The sequence below is a fragment of the Lonchura striata genome, chromosome 4 (genome assembly GCF_046129695.1).
Source record: "Lonchura striata isolate bLonStr1 chromosome 4, bLonStr1.mat, whole genome shotgun sequence".
Lineage (NCBI taxonomy): Eukaryota > Metazoa > Chordata > Aves > Passeriformes > Estrildidae > Lonchura > Lonchura striata.
Window position 1 is genome coordinate 26,854,824 of NC_134606.1, and position 13,756 is coordinate 26,868,579.

Genomic DNA, 13,756 nt, shown 5'->3' on the forward strand with positions numbered 1-13,756 from the left:
GAAATAAAGTTTCAGAATGTACCTGTGAGCTGGACAGAAGATACCAATGAAGTCTCAAGAAGAAGAGATAAGCACATATTACTGCTTCTTCTGAAGAGACTGATATTTATGTGTGCGTTTATGGAGTTGCCAATGAGCACTTTGGTAAAAACGAAACTAGAAAACACACACATGGTCCATACCCAAAAGTCCTCAACTCCTGTGTGGAGTGCGACCCTCTGTGTCTCACCACACCTATCAGTGCAGGCTTGCCACCAGCCCTCCTGTCCTGCCCACTCCCCTGTGCCCTGTCACAGCCTTCCAGAGAGGCACCAGTGGGGTCTGCAGCTAAGGGAGGCTGGGTTTGCTCTTCAGCTGTCCTGCACATCCTTCCTTATTGCTGGGCTTGGACACAAGTGTCTGCTTCCCTTTTACATCTTCCCTTTCCTGAAGAAAATGCAACGGTTCAGCATGGGAAAATAGGCAGCAGGACCTGCTGGTGATCCTAAGCTGCTCCCAGCAGCTTGATACCCCCACACCCTGGCTGATCTTTCATGGTGCCTAAACTGGTCCCAGCACACTTGGCTTTCCTCTCCAAGCTACCAAATAGAGTTTACAGACCTGAAGCAGCCTGAAAATTAAGAGGCTGTTTCAGATGATATAGCCATCCATGGTCACCGGGAAGGCTCCACAGTTCCTTCCAGTCCAGGGGAGAGCAATTGCTTGTAAAAAAATGAATAATGTTTAGCATTGACTAAGAATGCCTCAGTCTGGTGTGTTTTCTACAGTGTATCAGAAAAAAAATCTTTCTTCTAAACAAAAGGGAAACTAAGTATAATCAATAAATTTCAATATCTTTAAAATGTAACACTGTTTTGTGATGGCTGGTTGGGATACTCAGCATTAAAGATTAACATTACCTTATTAACAGGACTTCTTATGTGATATGCAAGGAAATATGTATTTCTCAAAATTATAATTTACTTCCAATCTACATTCTACATAATGTGGGAAAATGCTGCATTTAAAGCATAGGGGTAAGGGAAGACCCCATGTGGAAGTACACAGGAATGAAGCCTAGTCTGCAAAACTTCAGAGACACAAAAGCAGCACATGTTGACATAATTTTTTTTTCTGATGCTTGCAAGTGTAATAGATCTTTAGCTTTGCTGATGAGCAAAAATGTACACAGAAACTTGAAACTGTTTCAGAATTATTGTTAATTACAGAGCCCTTGAAAATGCCTGTGAGAAAACTAGGTCCATTTTATTTATTTTTCTTTTGTTATACAATGTGTGTTATCAGGAGCAGTAATTGTTCTCCCAAAACAGAATTTCTGCTAGTTGAAATACACAGCCTCTCTTTCCAACCTACAATTTGTATTAAAGAATGGACATATTTAAAATTAATCAGGCCACATTTTGCATCTATTTCTGTAAGCGCTGCTGGCTATTGCACTGCTGTAACACATCATCAAGGAAATGGCCAGTGGGAACAAGAGTTCTGCAGATTGACAAGATGAGCAACTTTTATTAAATGCAAACTGTCAACTTTTGTACTTTAGATAAACACTTAGATTTAGGAGGGTCAGAGACAGGCAGAAGGTGTCAGCAGACAGATTGGAAGGTCTCTGGGACTTTTCAAGAGATTTATAAGTTGACTTTTGTTTGACTGCTTGGTTTTTAAGCATTTTGGTTTCTTTGAGGTATTCAAAACCAAGCTGATATACCTTCTAATTTTGCTGTGTGCTGACTATGAAAGTTTAATAAAAACACTGCAAATTTTCACTGTTCTCAGTGATTTAGCAGGAAATCTCAATAATCTTATTGGTAAAATGACCTAGAAACAGCCTTTGATCTTCAGTCTATGTATGCATCATAAAAACACAGAAACACAGCACAAAATGCTGCAACAAAGACCTGGGGTTTTTGAGTCAGCAGGCTGCAGTACATTTTGTGTGTAATGAAATGATCATTGCTCTTCCACATTGATAAAGCAGTTGGATCAAACTTCTCCTCACCTATGGGTAGGGGGAGAGGCTGCTGTTCTCTACTCAAACACATTTATGCTGTCTGCCCAGAACTGATTCTGGCTCTAGGGAGAGCCTGTGGCAACAGAGCAGTTCTTACTTTGCCACCTATGTGAGAGAGATGGTCAGCAAACTGCTGCTGAGGGAAAGGCAGATGCATGGGGTGCAAGAACATCTCTGTCCATCCACACTCAGCCTTCCTTGTCCTTCCTCCTGCAGTGTGTCCTGTGCAAGGGGGTAGGTGCCAGGGCTCATCCTGAGGCAGGGAAAATCATCTCTCCTCGTGCTGCTCAGAAGCCTTGGGGCAGTGTGGGAACACTGATGCCAAACAGCTTCCTTACAAATGGGAACTGGTGGCTGAAGCCCCCAGGCTCCAGCCTTTCATGTACTTCATGGAGGATCTGCTGGTAAGTAAGGAGCCCTGTTCCTAAGGGCACCATCAGCATTTCTGACCTGGGCTCTGTGCATGTCCCCACCACTGCTGTTAGACCACTTGTGATGGAAGAGTCATGGTGGAATTTTCTCTTGAAAGCTCACTTTTAAAAACAGCAGCAGAGAAAGTAGTTCTTTGCCTTGACTTATTATGGAAAAATGTATATGAGTAGAAGGTAGTGGGACCCACCTCCTAGAATATCATGCCCAGTGCAATATCCTATCCTTTGCTGTTGAAAGTCATTTAAAATAACATTTTCAACATTTCTGAACTGCTAGCCAGTTATAAAGGCGATTGCTAGTGGTGTTATAATAGCTGCTTACTTTTATTCATGATATCTGCTTTGCTGTATGTGCTCCTGCTGTTTTTGCAGAAGAGGTTATTTCCTTGACCTTCGCATGGTTTGGGAAAAAGGTTTGCATTTATATTTTCATTTTAATTTTGTTCTAGTATTTAAAGGACAAAAATGAGACTGTAAGCTCCCTGGAGGACATTTAAGGTACGAGCTGTGAGCCAGATGCAAACTATAAAAGTCCTCAGCTGAGACTCCTTGCAGGCAGCTGTAGTTACCAATCCTTGGAGAATTAAGGTCTCATTGTGCATTGAAGCCAAGCCCCTGGGATCAAGGGCGAATATTTAATGCTCTGACCCAGGGCCTCTTTGGTGGTCATGCTTATCTTAAAAGCACAGATTGTTATCCATTTGAGTTTTATGCAAATTATTTTTTGCCTCCAGAACTCCTGGCCAGAGAAGACTTTCATGAGATACCATAGGCTTCTACACATAAAATAATTATGATCAAGTCTTTCTTCAAATAAATGCAGCACAGAGATGAATATGCAGATTTACTAATATTGTTGCTTTCCACCTTACATGGACTGAAATTATGGTTTTTTTCTGCATTAATCCCATGATCCATGAAAGAGATGAACCTGCTGCAATATTGCTGGAAAATGCCCAGCCACCACAGTATATCCAGACCACAGACAAGCCAGAAACTCCCCATTACAAAGTTAACATTGCTGGGTAAATGCTTTAAGTACCCAAGGACTATAAACAAAGTCCTTAGCCCAAAATGCAAACCTTAACTGGGCTCACACATTAACTGTGCAACACATACACTAAAAGAATCTGGGTATGCTCACTACTGTGAACAAGTTTGACAGAGAGCCTCCCTGGGTTACAAACAGCCACATCCAGAGCTTTCAAGCTGCAGGAATTCATCACCACCCCAATCAAATGTGGGTTACACATCTTACATCTGCCCAGGAACTGAGGAGAAGCATGATGGGGCCCTGATATGTTTTGTGTGAGAGTAGGTGTTTAAGGAAACAAGAAGTAGCAACAAATGTAAAGAAGAAGACAAAGAGAGACTGAAGACTCTCAGATACAAAAAAGGATTGATAGGACAGCCCTTGGTTTTGGGTCAGGTGCTGGGTCAATAAAGTTTGGGCTGTTTCATCCCATGTGTGTCTACAGGACTTCCTTCAATGCCTTGGAAACCAAAAGGACTGTGGTTAAGACATCCGTGTCCATCATCACCATTGTGACCCACAACCTGAAATACCCTGCATTTTTGATTACCAACTGAGGTTGAAAGCAACTCCATGTGAAGAGACAAAGGTAATTCATGATGGGTCCTTTTCATAGTTCCAGAAGTCTGCAATAGCTACTAGATACATTAAAAATGATTTCTTCATTCAGGATACTTTTGTACATGTTATAGATGTGTAACTTAAGTGTTACAAGGAGTCATGGCTTGTATTTTAAGTGGAAGCACTGGAACTATCTCAGCTCACAAAATTTTCAAAGACTATTGGTATAAAATAATATTTTAAGTTAATTCATAGGTCATTTCAAAGCTCTGTGCTATATAGAAATAGAAATTAATGGGCTTTGGATGTCTAATTCATTTAAGTGCTTTTCTTGCAAGTCTGTTGATGTCAGTTCTATTAGGTCTATTGCTGAGGAAAAATCATCTGTGTTTATTTAAATGTTAAGAGAGGCTCAGTGCTGAAAACTGTTTAATTGCATTAGACAGATGATACCAATTAGAATTTATACATAAATCAGAGGCAGAGTTAAATTCAAAAATTAACAGATTTTGTTTAGATGGCTGTGACCGTGTTACTGCTTACTAAAAGAAGGGTTTTTTCTCCTTAAATAATTTTAATTGTTTGTACTGGCACAATGTGTTCAGCACAGGATCTATCACTATATCCAAGTCATCTATTAACTTCATCCACTTTCTCAGATGTTTATAGTTCCCTATCCTATATTGAGTGAAAAATGGACACCAAAGCCACAGGATGACCTGAGCAGATCTAATGTTTGATTGCCTCCATCCCAGTTTGTGGGTGAGAGCTGGTGTTAACTGCCAAAGTCTAATACACAGCTTGTAATTGATTTCCATTTGACCTGCAGTGTTCAACTTTGTTCATCAATGAGTTTCTGGATCATCTTTGTTGTTTGTTTGTTAGTGGGTGAGGTCAGTGCACCATATGTAGACCTGGGTCCACAGGAGGTCACTGGCAACTGTCAACACTGGGAAACACCACAAAATTCAAAAGATGCCAAAATGAAAAATTAATTTCTAATAAAAATGAACAAATTTGTCTTCATTATTTTATTTGACAAGTATTTTTGAATATACAGAGACTTTGGATTTCAGAGAGAAATCTGGGAAGACTTCGTGCTGGTGATATAGCAGCTCTGTTGTCCATATGTGTCCTTAAATAAACATAGTGTTAACAACAGATATGATTATGCCTTTAGTAAGCACTCTAGAAATAAAGATTTCTGAGCAAGCACAACAGTATGCTCACAGGAGCCTATTCTGTCATCTACATTGTCCTCCCCTGTGCAAAGATGAACGTTCATTCATGTAGTCAAAGTAAATAATATCAAGGGGAAATTATCTCAGTCCATCAGGCAAAGGAATAATCAACTCTCCCAAAGATATGACAGCATCAGTAACCCAAAGAAATTTCCTACACTCCACTTCAAAACTCACCTTTTTGTGTGTGTGCAAACATGGCCATCTCATATGTTGCTAAGTCCAGTTAATAGAATAAATATTTCTATTTCCAAACAAGCATTTCTAAACTGGTTGCATCCTGGAAGAAGATGTAGTTACTGGATGCTGTGGAGCATCACCCTTATTTACATGAAGGTGCTTCCTATTAGTATGGTATCCTCCATTCCCTGGCCTCATATTTTTTCTGGTGCATGTGGCTAATTATTCTATAAACAGGAAGGACACTTGAAAGATCATCTAAATAAACCCTGGTGTGTATAATCCTCTGGTAGGTTAATGAGGAAGAAGTTGGCCAAAAAAAGAAAATTGTTATATGCAAGAGAGCAGTTCTTATGAAAGTAAAAATGTCTTTGCATATGAGACCTCCATACTGACTAAAACCACTCTATAAGTAAAAGTCTAAACAAAAAGGAAAATCTAAACTTGGCTGTAATGCATGTTTTCTTACAAGTAAAAGAACACACATATGTTCAGTCCCCACGTGGCCCCAGGTGAAGCCAGAGGAGTCACACAGAAGGGATTCTCTTGCCACCTCTGCTCCCTTGTCAGCTGGCTTTATGACTCCTTCTGCAGACTTTACACCTCCAAGATGCCCAAAGCTGACAGTGTGATCCAGCACTGGGTACATCATAAGCAAATGCTAAAAAAGTATCTAGCTTATGATGAGCAATAAAGCAACTGAAAACTCTGCATCATTTGTCAACTTTCTGTCCCTCTTCCAAAAACTCCCAGAGACTCTTGTTCTTCATATTAACTTCTATTTTCTAACACTGAAATTGTTCAAATAAGCAACACTATGTTACTTTAGTTCTCAGATTGGTCTTTATTCCATCCAGATGTTACTGCTCATACTCCTGTCTTCATTTAGAGCAACACTTTGTAGAATACCTAATCTTTAAGTCACTTTTACTTTAATTCACCTCTATATTTTTTAAATGACTGTGTTTGACATAAACCACTGGCTGGTTTCACAACTGTGGTGTCTCCACCTTTGGCAAACTGTTCACTTAGCTGTTCCATCTACGTTTAATGGAATTGCTGGAACCACTTAAAATCCATTAATATACTACAAATTATAAGCACAAATCATATTTGGTGAATTAGTGCCATTGAGAAGACTGAATAACTTCTACTCATAAGAAACCAAGTCCATTGCAAATGGGTAACTATAGTTTCCAAAAATATTAGATTTTCCACAAATACTCAGAATTAAATCTATATTTTAAAATATTTATCCACTTTTGAGTCTCTCTTTTTTCCTTTTTAGTTTTCATTTGCTAACACATTCTATGGCACCAAATTTCTTGTCACTAACTCTCAGCTACAAATGCATCTTTACACACTATATTTAGCAATTATAATGCTTTTTTTTTGTGTACACTTGCCTATGTATTATTCCCACCATTCCACTTAATAAAACATTCCTCAGGGACTAAATCGTCTGCTTGCTTATGCCCCTTATTGAATTCCATGTTGATGTGCCAGACAAGAACCATTTCTTGGCTTTAGCCAGCCAAAGAAAAATGAACATCACCTCAACAGCCAGTGCCAAAAGGTCAGCTGCTCAAAATGAAACTCACTTGAAATAAACTCAAAGTTTTCAGTTAGTGTCTTCAAATGCATTTTTTTGAGAACTTAAAGGATTTAAGAGTGCAGACTCTTGAATTAGATTAAGTCAACAAATTTAAGTGGTGAGGAAGGCTTGGACAGAAATGCTTTGGAAGCCAATTTTAAATTTATAGAAGTTGTAATTTTATCATGAAAACACATCATAATTTTCAAAACTAACACAAATACGTAAAGAGAAAGTAAATAGTTTGTACCCCTGCTTATAGAGCCAAGTCACAGTAGGGTTTATACCCATGGTAAGCAAGGGGGAGTCCCTTGGTGTGGCATTAAATGAACTGCCTGTCAGGACTGTTGCAGCAGTCTCCTAAAGCATTCCACAACTCTGGCCAAAATCTGACCCTGATTATACTAGAAGCACTGTTCTGGAGTTTCTCTGAAGTAGCCAGGACAGGAATTTTTTTCTGGTATATTCCGTTCTCTCAGTCTTTTTGCTGGTTTTGGGGAGGTGAAGGAAAAGGCAATATGGTCTGCCTCAACCATACAACCACCCTGCATCACTGAGACTTTCCATCCCATCTTAATATCCTTAACATATTTGCACATCTTCCACTCACCCTTTTTTTCCCAAGATAACAAGCAATGCTGAAACCAAACGTGACAGGTATAGCTACCTCAAAAATACACCCTGCCTTGAATTTTCCACTTTCCTCCTCCCAAAACATAGCCTGCAGAGCATTTTGCTGTTGAAACACTTTGCTGTTTTATTATCTTTACTCGTTTTCTCCTCCATTTTCCCTTTTCTTGTGCCTCTTTCCTAGGAGAAAGTTACTTGCTGGAAAGCTGAATGTCTTTGTACTTGTGCTGGAAAGCTGAATGTCTTTGTACTTGTGCTGGAAAGAAGTCAATTGCTGCAGGTGTCCACACTTGCCAGCACCTGATTTACCTTTTCTGCTATTGCAATGGACTCATGCAAATAGTGTATGTTTGCAACACAAAAGGGATCCAGAGAACTCCCAGTATCTCTTGCTGCTGTTTGGTTTGTGCTAAGAAGCACTGTCGCCTCAGACCCCTTGAATCAGCTTCAGCTGCAGCATAATGAGAGTAACACCACTTTTTTTTCTCCCTCCAGAAGAAGCACAAACTCCTTCTTGGAGCTTACTCCCTGCTTTTCTCAGCCATCATTGTGGAGCCACACCATGCAACTCTCACATCCCAAGTCATAAAAAGTCCATCCATGCAGGTCTTACCCTGTCCCGATTAATTGCACTGCTCAGTCTCTCAATCAGTCTTTGAGACTTTTTCTCTCTTTGGAGACTTATGGGACCAGAAAGAAGCCAAATTTTCAGACCTCAAGACTGCCCTAAGAAGGATCTGATTTCCAGAGAGGAATATTGATTACAAGCAGCATTCAGGCAACAATGTGGTTTAGGTGTCTACTCTCAGGCCAGCACAGAACAGAAACAAGCCCAGCTTCATCCCAGCAGCTTTATACTCTCTTGGATTCTCCAGTGAACTTTTCTGATTGATGCTGATGTGGAAGAGGGAGAGGAGAAAAAGAAAGACATGTAAGGGCTCCAGGGTTTTGTAGTTGACACAGCCAAGAAGCAAGAAAGAAGAAATCCTTCAATAATCTTCAAAATGCAGCGTAAGATTAAGTAAGGGATTTTATGGCACTGATTTATTGTCAGGGAAAGAGACGAGTATGCACCAGTAGAAACATCTATTTTCACTGCTGCTCTGATAGACAAGATTCAGTTTTAATGACTGGCCCAGACCTTCAACAGTTTTGGTTTGTCCCATGTCACGTTCAGCTCATCTGTCAGAGAGTGGCAGGCAGTGCTGTCTTTATCAAAAGAAAGAAAAATCACGCCAAGAATTCAAACTGAAAGATCTGATCTGCCATAATAAGAAAACAATTAATTTTTTTCCTCTGACTTTTCCCAAAAATGTGAAAGCTCTGCTCTCTCCAAATAAAAAAGATAAATGAGACTCAAATCTGCATTATGTTAGCAGAAACCACCTGGAGTTAATTACAACTAGATAAAGGGATGACTTGTATTTTGGTCCAAATCTTCTGTCTTTGAGGCCCACGTCTGTTCCAAACCACACAAAAGAAAAATTTCAGCTCTGATTTATTCTGTGATAGGTGATAGAGGGCACTCATGCCCCTTCCACTCCTCACCCCTCCTGTGTGCTCACATAGCTGCAGCCCTTGGTACTACATGATTTTCCTTACCCTCATGATTTAATGATTTTTGGTGGGGGTGAACTGCATGACTTAATTAAAATGTTTCCCCCCAAAAATAAAGGGTGTATGCTCAGGTATCCATTTGTGCTGGTTTTTATTCTTCAAGGGCTTCCTTCCTGCAGGAAACTATTTTTTTAATCACTTTTCCCTTGGCTTCTAGTGTCAGTATTTGTTGCATATTAAAGTTTTATGGGAGTCCAGAAATTATATTTTTGCTATATCAAACTCATCCTTGGAGATATTCCCTTTCAGAAAAATCTACTGTTCTGATTCACATTAGAAATGGGACAACAAAAAGAATGGTATGACAGCACATTTTGAAAGGAAACTCTTTTCTTAGGGTGGCAGAAATCTTTGGGGTTTTATATGTGACGTACCCTAGCTTGTTGGCAATTTTTGTTTGTGCACACTAGATCTGATGGCTGCATTACTTGCCAGAAACATGTTACCCAACTAATGCAAAGTATATCACATCAATTGTATGCTATCTCTTAATGGTTTCTAAGCAGTGACTTCATCAGGGCTCTGACACACAGTTAGCGGTTCATGCAGACTAAATAACATTATGCAGAACTTCCTTTGTTCTAAAGCCTGCTTTTCATGTAGAGAAGGGATCCAAGGCTTATCCCGACTAGGTCCCTTTGATTAAACACAATGTAATTCTATTTTTCTGCTGTGTGCCAACAACAATCACCATATCTATCAGTTCAGCCGCATAGCTGTCAAATTTAGATGCTGCATTTACTTTTCTAAAGCCATTATCAACCAGATTTGTTCACCTAATTTCAGGGTAGTTACAAGACAGGGCCATACTATGGACTTCTTGTGCTACTGTCACATCTAATTTAATTATTTTCTGTAAGTTAAAGTCTAACCTGCCAGACTTTTCACAAATCAGAAAACCATTTCACTCTTTCTTTAACGTCTCGTCTCACACAAGGGTTTTGTGAACAGACAGGTTCTCTGAGTGATCCACTCCATTGCTGCTATAACAAAGAGGGAAAAAAATATATGAACCTGTGTCCTCCAGACAGCAGTGTAAGAGCTGTGACCACATAGAAAGAGCCAAAAAACTGCATCTAAATGCTATCAAATCACCTAAGTATTTAAACTGCTGGTTTTATTCATAATCAAGGTCTTCCCTTTTCACTGGGTACATTTCCACAGCCTAAGGCAGAGAGCTGCCAGGAAGTTTCCTTGGGGGGCATAGCACCCCACAGAAGAGATTTACTGCCAAGAACAGTTTCTTTATTTTACTGTTTAAGTGTTGTTTAACAGTTTTCTGCTAATGTGCCTGAAAGTCTGAAACTGGCTTATACCCAGCCATGTAGCCATAGACTTTGTTCATTTAAATTCTCCAAAGCTCTGTTCTCCCTGTTTTCCATAATTTGTCCCTCGCTCTTATACCCTCTCTAATGCAGTTTCCTGGCCAGCACAGCAGTGAACAGCAGCAAGGTCATGGAATGGCTGCAGGGTCCCTGCCACCACAATAAAAAGAGGCAGAACAGCATCCCTGCAGCATGTTGGTAACCCACTGCTGCTCCTAAGGGCATAGGGAGCCAGGTGAGTTCCAGCCACTTCTCAGAGTACCCTAGAAGAGGATAGGAAGAGGTGGCAGCAATGGGTTTGACAGGAGGTTTCGAGCAGACTGAGGGTCAGCATGAAGAACTGTGCTTGGCTGTGGAGGAAGAATTCAGAATGCAGAGATGTGCAAGTTGTGCAGAGCCATGCTGGGAAAACACTCTGAGCATCAGTCCTGAGTGGACATGAAACCCAGCAATCTTCACAGAGTGATGAATATCTGCCATTTTGACAGGAAATGCCAAATGCCTTGAATTAATTATGTCTCTAACCTTTTCCTGCTGTAGAGAGTGCATTGGCCCATTTGAAATAATGAAGCCTGGACAAACAAACAAGAACTGAAAAGGGTAAAGTCATTGCTGTTAATCAATCTTCACTGAAATTAATGGGTATTTCCGCTCTTTCTGCACCTTTACCCCTACTCCAGTTTACTTCCACAGAGCAGAGCCTATATTTCAAATTATTTTGGAGTAACCTCACCATGTAAAAGCCTCAGAAAATGAAAGAAATGGGAATTCAACAGCAATAGTCAATATTGCTGAATATTGTGAAGTGGCAGATTTAAGGTGCCTTAGAAAGCTGCACCAGATAAGGAAGCAAGGCTGCTGCTGGGGACGTCCTGTCAAAGTGGTACCACACGGGGACAAGCAAATCATGGTGGTAATCCCAAACTGGCCTCTGAGGGGCAGTAATGTTGGAACAAATCACAGCAGCCAAATGGAAAATTAATTAATAAATAAATTTTTAAGCAGAGAGAAACTTACATGGAAGCTTACATGGCCATGAAAGGCCAGAAAAAGCACAGAGGAAAACTAGTAGCAAAAGTCCAAATGGTGCATTGCCATTCAGAAACACTGGAAAACATTCACCAGAAATACTGTCCTCATGTTCCCGGAAGGGAAAGAATATCTAGATTAGACATACTCCATGAAGGAATTATCACATGGATCTTCAAATCCAGTGCTGATATGTTCTTTACAGGCAGAACTTCCAGTGCAAAGACTGAGCATTGGCTCTAGTGTTGAGTTTGTCTCTTCTATAGATAGCAGGGAGAAAATAGCACTGCTGAAATCCTCAACTGTTATTTTAAAAAAACTGAACTTAGCTGGGCAGAATGATCAGTAAAGCTTGAAAAGATTTAGAAATTTGGTGAGAGAATTAACTAATGCCAACTCCACTGAGAGATATTAGTCCCTCACGAATTACAGTTGATTTATGGAAGTTTGTTATAAGAAGTAGTTCTGTCTAAGTATCTACCACTATGCTACTGGGCAGACTAGAAGAGTTTTAAAGGATTACCCTTTGAGAATGATCTCTATCCAGATATAAATCAAATTCTAAACTGAATAAATCAAATCTTCCATTGAGGTGATTATTTGAAGCACAATTTTGGCTGTGTTCTTGATAACTGTATTTTCACTTTTAATTTTTTTTTTGTGTGTGTGTTTTTGGTTTTGGTTTTGGTTTTGGTTTTTTTTTGTTCAGAATCCTTTTCAAAGTTTGGCTTGGACTAAGTTTTGTACTTAAAAGAGCCTGTTTATATGATTTTGTGTAAATATACAGAATGTCTTACATTTAACAGTTATTTGCATTGAACCACAAATTCCAGGGCAATACAGCTCTTCATTTAAGTAGGATATATATTCCCAGATTCAAATTTCTTTGCAAGCTTCCAGTCAATATTCACTTTTCCAACAAAGGGGAAAAGTGACATAGAATAAAAGATCAACTGGTAAATTCCCCTTTCTTTTATCTGTCCCCAGCTTTGTAGCAGAATCTGAGGAAATTGTATTCACACTGGGATCTGTTGGGGCAGTGAAGAAAAATAGAGTGATGTCTGGCTGTGCTGAAAACTACTTTGTGATATAGGAAAGCTTCCTGTGATGTTTCCCAGAAAATCTACCCCAAGTTTCCCTTCTGAAATATGTTTTCGGCACACAAACCGGCCTTTGGGCAAAGACTAGCTTTGCCCAGGAGACTCTCTGTCCTCATTCTATCAAAATAGCAGGTAGATTTTCAGAATGTGTATTGTATAAGCACAGACATATGTTTAAACATGCTTAGTTTATTTATTCATCTCTATCCACAGTTGCCACTAGCCAGGCAACCACTGGGTTAGTGTTGCTCCCTGATTTAAAAGCGCTGATCACCAACTTGCACAGGACTCAAGCACACTGAGACAGGCCCATAGTATGGACTTCATTTTGATATCTGACAAGGATGCTAATGTTCATTGATTAATGCCAGAGTTCAGAGGAAAAGTTATTCAGTGAAGATATTTACTTTTAGGTTGCTAAAACAAAATCAGAGCAGAAAATGGAAGGTAAAAAGTCCAAAGTCAAACAAAAAGTCCAAATGGTTACTTTTTCCCAGCAATAAAACTGACCATATCTTTGGGATATTGAATGGTTGTCTGTACAATCAGTGAAGAAACAGCTATCAATATTCACCTGTAAGAACATCTTTACAGTTCAGATCTAACACTCTTAAACAAGCTGATTTCTAGAGTTTGGAGAATCCTTTATGGCTGACATCCATTCATGGACTCAAGATTTATTTTGCAATTAGATTTATACTTCTATTTTGGAGAAAAAAAGCTGGGATCTTTCAGAAACAGAGGGCTGACAAACTGTATTAATTATAATAGTGAGTCCCTCAGATCAAGTCCTGACAAAGGCCAGCAAAGTGGGTAAAATACTCCAGAAGCACAAAATGACATTTTCTGCAACAAGTCACTGCCCTTTCATCATAAATCTCAAAGATCTTTTAACCTTTGAGACATATTACTTTCACAAAAAATTGGAATAGAGTTGCTTACTTAACTTTTCAGAGAATGAAGGGTGAGTATGGAGACCATTTTTTCCAAGAACTTCACACAAA